General features: G+C 37.0%; 1 pseudogene; it reads right to left on the reverse strand.

Moving 5' to 3' along the window:
- Positions 1 to 466: 466 nt before the first annotated feature.
- LOC101637243 lies at positions 467 to 6,205 on the reverse strand (annotated as a pseudogene).
- Positions 6,206 to 6,920: the final 715 nt, after the last annotated feature.

Genomic DNA, 6,920 nt, shown 5'->3' on the forward strand with positions numbered 1-6,920 from the left:
CTCTGAGTTCCTTGAGATCTTGTTATATTTATTCTTCTCCTTATAACACCCCATTAAGCTTTGCATATTGAAAGTTTCAAATAAAGTTCTGCTGAATAAGTGGACAGCTAACAGATAAATCTCAAATGCTTGTTGCTCTGTAGCCACATGAGCCAATTGTGCAAAGATAGAGGTTTTTTTACTTTAATAAAATACTGCATTTATTTCATATGTCTATTTTTTGTCTCCCCATCACTTCCAGTTGTTTGACCACCACTATTACAATGTTCTGTCACAACATTCCGTACATACTTAAAGCCAAGAGTTCCATCTTGAAAAGTGATCACTTTGGACAACACATTCTTGGTGATGGAACCTGGACATTTGTCACAGTTGGTGAGGAACCTTCTCCCTCTACATTATAAAAAGGATAGGCAAATATCAACTGTTATAGAAATGAGATACTATGGAAAATTTTAATAAACTGCTAAATATACAAATAGCTTAAACTATTTTCTTAGAGATTTCCCCCATTGCCAGAGATCTCAGAGAGCTTCCTGATCAGTCATCCAAAAGAAATTCTTCACATAACTGATGAAAATGGCTTTGGCTTTGGGAAGAGAACCATCTTTTTCTATACTTGTTTGCATTTTTGCCTTAATGTCTTCTGTAGAATGCGGTCCTTTTTGGTATTTTAGGAATTGTTTCCTGCTTTTTGATGATACTTGAGTTTTGATTGAGGTTTGGTGGGTTTTAGTCCTCTCTATTTTGGTTTGACTTTTGTGCATTTTTTACTGAAATGTTTCTATAAATTTATTTACTGGTGCTTTTTCTTCAGCTTCCTCATCATCAAAATCATCACTGACATTGTCATCATCATCTACATCAGCATTTACTTTTTCCTGTGGGATCTTGTTACCATGTGCAGGGCAGAACCCACCTCAGACATACTTAGGATTTTCACATCCTCCTCCTTTTCATCTTGATTTTGTATCTTCCTCCACAGCAACCAAGTGCTGCCCACTTATATGCATGGGACCTGGATCACACTTCAATCTTAAGCCTACAGGTGGTATCACCTCAAGGTTCCCAAGGGAAACTGCTGGCTGTAAATTTTTCAAAGCTGCTTTCATAGGACTGTTTACATAATTCATTACGTCTGCTTCAACGATGCAATCCATCCTTTGCACCAGTCCATCAACTGACTGATCTTAAAGGTAACTGTGCTCATTTTCATCATTATTCACCTCAAGGTGATCACTTTTGTCAGCCTTTACTTCACAACTCAAAAGATAGTTTCGTAGCCTGCAGGGGCTCAGATCCACATCCACCAAATCTTCCACAGAGGGTGTGGTGCACACTTAGATGGGAGAGAAGGTGAACACATGTAAATAACCACTGTCCTGAAGAACAACCAGACAGGACAAAATTATACAAATGTAGATTTTTATATCATGTTGTATACTAACATTAGCTCAGTAAAAAATACATACAATTGAAAAAATTACTCTATGGTGCATGCATCTAAAGCAGAGTGACCCCTCACTCATGAGGTCAAGGAGAACAAATGAATGGTTGGATGTAATCCATGCACTGTGTAGCAACAGTAATTGGCCTCACAATCATGGCTAAAGTGAACCCAAAGATAGATACCTAGACACTGCAAAATAATCAAAGACAAACTGGATAGATCCTTACAATTCAATTTATTTATGTCTCCACAATTTAAAGGGAACTAGGATGATTTAACTATGCTAACATGTTAAATAAAAACAGTTATCAGGAAAAGGATAAAATAACTTGAACTAGTAGTGTGTTTTGCTTTTCGCATCTGAGACCAAATCAAATCTCAATATTCTTCAACTCCCAATAGAATAAATCTTAAGGTTTTTAACAAGTAAAATACCCTAAAACTTGCTACTAGCATCACAAACTACCATTTATTTAATTGGTATATGCAGCCTTGCTCTGCCTCTGTAGGTAAATGTCTACAAAACATACATGTAGATATCTGTGTAATAAACATATATTCCCCATAGTAGCTATAAGTGTGCTTATGTCCAATTTTATAAATAAGGAAAGTCACCCAAATAAAAACTTCCCCATGATTATACAAGCAGCAAAGTGGCAGAACCGAGTTCAGGACAGGTCTTGTTGACTCCAAAGTCTAACCGAAGTCCATCTTACCTAGATAACTGCCCTCACTCCTACAGGCCTTTCAAAACATATTTTGCCTATAAGAAGCCTGCCACTACATTAAGCTTTCTAAAATGTACTTTCAGCATGCCTCTTTTCTACTAAAGATTTTAAAATATTTCAAGTTGTTTTTCAAATAAAACTCCTTAGTTTTTCTCCTAATTAATGCATTATTATTCCATAAATGCACCACTTTGAATATCAGGTCTTATCTCGGAGCCAGACAGTTCTACCAAATTCTAACTCTTCCCTGCTATGTGATTTTCATATTATTTATTATCCTGCTCTGAGTCTCTGGAAAACTGTCTGTTTTCTTTCCTACCTTCCTTTACTCAGACTAGACTGACTTCTTTTGTTTGAGTTTCTCCCCTCTCCCAATAATATGAAGGCATAATTGCATAATATATTTACCTACTTTGGTTATGAGTAACTAAATTTTTCAGTAAATCTAGAGTTGTGCAACTATCACCATAACCTAGCTTTAGGGTGTTATTTCACCCACTAGAAGTTCCTTCAGGATCAATTACAGTTAATCCCATTCCTTCCTGCTACCACACTTTCTCCATAACTTTGTCTTTTCTGGGCATTTCACATAAGTGGAAGCATAAACTATGTGTCCCTTTGTGTTTGACTTCTTGCACTTAACATAATATACCAGATTCATTCCTGCCTTTACCCTGTGTCCATGTAGATACTTTATCACCTTCTCCTTTCCTTTCCATGCACCCAACCCTTCATGGTTATTATTGTTGTTGATGATGATTTTTTGAGGAGGATTTGAAACATATTGCTTCTATAATATTCTCTTAGACTCATTCCAATTCATGCTTTCCATCTCTTTTACTCTGAATTTCCTGTGGGACCTGTAAGCTTGCATTCATCCTTATTTGATCCACACAGTTATTTTTTTTCTCTTGCCAAGATAAATGGGAATAATTGTGGAAAGTTTCAGACATATATGAGAACAAATGTTACCTGAAAGAGTGATGAGTTGAGTATGCTTACTTATATTTCCTTTTACCAAAAATCATACTTAGGTAGGACTCTTCTAAGAGATACTTTGGTTCAACTCTATTAAGGGACAATCTGGATTCATGACCTGCTAATTTCTGTGCAGTTATACCAGAATAGTTGCTGACAACTTGGATATAGCTCACAGCTTTTAGAGACACTGCTCTTTTTCTATCATCAGTTCCCCCAAAGAACCCAAAGGCTTAGGAATGGTCAGTTCTTTGAACATAGGTTCAATGCCTGCTGATTAATCTTTGTTTCCATTAGAACAGAGCTACTATCTTGCATATAGAGGGTGTTGAATAAAGATGTGTCCTGTCAATGCATGAATACATGAGTGCGTGTACAAGGGACACCTTCAAGTGAACAAGCAGGACATGGTCACAGCAATCTCAGGAGACCTAGAGTCAGTATTAGCTTAAGATCAGAAGTGCAGTTTGGGTATTGCAAAAATCAAGTAAACATATACCTGCATATCAGTTTGCCAGAAACACCAATAAAGAAAAGTGGTTCTAAAGAAAAAGAAAGTAGTTCTATCACACATAGGATATCCAACCCCCCATGTCCCCAGGTTATGTCATATTTGATGCTTTGGGCACTACTAACTAGATGCCCATATTTTATTAGATAGCCCATTTGCTTATATTCCCATTTTTCTCTTAATATGTTTAATATTTTATGAAATATATATAATATGAAAATACAATAGACAGAGTTAATATAAATCAGGTGCAGGTGTTCTTTGAAGGGCTTGTGATATCCTAATGAACAGAAAAGAAACTTCAGTCATGGTGTCTCCATGTCCTGGGTCACATCATAGTTTCCCTGCTTCAGTTTATGTGCTCAAACCCAGTTTTCCAGAAATTGGTCCCCTTAAATCCACAATATAATCATTAAAATGACTCCTGACATATGTTGGAAAATTTAAGTTTATTGGTAGATAACTGAACAAACAAGCTACCGTTTTTCTTAGCATACCACTTTCTCCTTTAATCCTCACAACTGACCTAAGTGGAACATTTATGACCATCCTTGTGTCAATACTGTATTGCTGCTCTGATTCAGAGAGCTCAATTAACATAATGACAGCCACAAAGCTAAAAAATGAAAAATTCAGAACTTAAATGCTATTATTTTACACCAAAGTATAATCTCACTTGCTACCCTGACCTGCTTTATCAAAACAAATGGAGAATATGAAAATAGAATTAGGATTAGGATCAATTTGCTTGCATCAAATGAAAATTCCATTTCTTCATTAAAGCATTTGGAATTTCAGAAGCAGTCACCCAAACTACAAGAAGACAAGATACCAATTATGAAATCAATAATAAAAGAAAAATCCTTGAAAATCAATCAGACAGCACCTGAAAATGTCAGTCAACATCATATCTACTTACATTGATACATTCTCCTAAATTGCCTCAATTCTCCAATCCTACAAATAAAAGCAATAGTCAAAATTTTAAGTAATTAACAGCATTGTTGCCCCCAAACCTGAAAACGCTGGAGTTACCCTACATGAACAAATTATTTTGATTAGTTACAGTGCCATATTGTCTTCTGATTATTACATATGTCTAGCTCTCATACCCCCAAGCCTGCTGAAAATGCAAGGTCCCTGTGGGCATAAATTTCTTTTATGCTCCACAGCACCTAACATGATGCTGAGTACAGGCTTAGCTCAGCGTCTAAGTAATGGAGATAAATTTAGAAAATGTGGTCCAGAGCTGACTGTTTTTCCCTGTCAAATTTCACTTCTAAGATTTTAGTGTGCTTATCCATGTCATAGAGGACAATATCAGCTTTTGTTATATTTCCATATCCCTCCACAAGGCCACATCGGTGGTTATTTGTCTCATCAGATAATAGAGAGAAAAACAGATTTCATTTTAAAATTAGCTTTGCTCCACTTAGTAAATTTGTTAGAAAATGTGCCTAAATTCACAGAAATGGCGGGTTGAATCTGTGTCTGTGGGAGTGTGCGAAAGAAGGCAAGTGTGTGTGCGCACACTTGTGAGTGGGTGAGCATCTTTCTAACCCCTCAGCTAGTCTGGAGGAGCTTATAGTCTGTGCCATGGAAACAGTGGTTACCATGGAAAGGATGCACCATGGTGACGAGCTGAAGAAATGCCTATGTAAAACCATCTTACCATGTAACCTTACGCTTTCCAGCCTTTTAAAAAATATGACAGGATTAGAGCACGGTACTCTGGGGAGTCTCAGTCTGCTCAATGATCTTCCAAAACAATCTAGAAAGCGAGATGATAAACGGCAGGGCGTTGTGTACCTTGCTAAAGGGCTTGACAAGCAGTTAGGTAGAGAAATTGCCAACATCGTTTATCTATGGACTGCACTGCACACGATTAAATATTTCCTGTTAAAACCCACTAAAGTATTACAAATGAAGAGAAAAAAACATGGGTAAAATTAACTTAAAGCGTATGGTTTCTCAACTTACTGAAATCAGAATTGATGTGTTTCATCTAACTTATCTGTTAATAGGCTTTCTTGATGCCCTTATGTTACCATAATCTGCAAAGCACCGGACAACCAGTACATTTGTTTATCTTTATCACTCTTTGCTTACTAAAGAACTTGCTTTTATTAAAGAGATCGATCACCTGCACACAGTTTAATAGCCTGTGCAGTACATACAAGGTTAAAAAAAAAAAAGCAGGAAAGGGTAAAGGGTGAAAGCCCTGTTTTAACGAAGTCCTAAAAGCACAAAAGAAGCAATAAAATAAGCTTTTGGTTGCCTATATATTATATATATCATTGATATATGTCTATATGTCATATATCCTAGAAGTAGAAAGCTTGATCTCAGAATTAGTAATCTAAGACATTTTAGAATGGGAAAACATCTTAAATGTGCAGACTTAAAAGCCTCTACCCTGCACTCAATATTGCCTGGTTACTTTAATAAGCAGCCAAATGAAGCTAAGAGAAGAGGGGGAGTCTATTACTTGTCACATGCACAGCTCCTCTCCCTGACTTCAGAGGCAAAGCCGGACATCGTGATTCCCAGCCCAGCCATGAAACCAGAAACCCCCTAGCTCATGAGCATGTGGCATCTGAGGGCCACGCTCTTTTGCCTCAGCTAGAGCCCTGCTGAAATACGGGGACACAGCTCACTGTCCAGAGCAAAGTGTGAGGGGCACACCGCCACAGCATGGGTTCTGAGAATGCTCTCCTAAGGTGCCTACACTGAAAAACAACCCTATCCGCAATCTCTCAGCATGAGGAACATAATATCATATTTTATCTAGTCTTCTGGGATTAAAAATATTGATTGAAATTTTCATTGGAAGCTTTTCTTAAAAGACACTTTCTTCAAACCTCTTCTTTCTACTCCATTGCAAGTCAGCTATTTTTCTTGCCAAAATGCAGGAAAGCAATTAGGCTCAAGGGTTTTATAAGCTGCACCAGTTCAGGGCAAATCTATTGAACTTTGCTGAGAAATTCTTGTTCATTCACTGTGAAAATTTTGATGGTTTTATCCTCTTTCTTGATAACCACTTAGTCTTAGAAACCTGTGTAACGTGGGCATCTCAGGATTTAATGCGAGGCCATCCTAATTAAAGTGTTGTGATGTTCAACGAGAAGGTACTAAACATACTCCCTTAATAACTGCAGTTTCAACCTCAAATATATGTCAGGAAGAACTGAAGCTACAATACAAAAGAAATTTAGCAGACGCAGGATGAGCTAAGAGAAAATATTAAACTGAT

Source organism: Condylura cristata, unplaced genomic scaffold, assembly GCF_000260355.1.
Source record: "Condylura cristata isolate star-nosed mole 26May11 unplaced genomic scaffold, ConCri1.0 scaffold00026, whole genome shotgun sequence".
Lineage (NCBI taxonomy): Eukaryota > Metazoa > Chordata > Mammalia > Eulipotyphla > Talpidae > Condylura > Condylura cristata.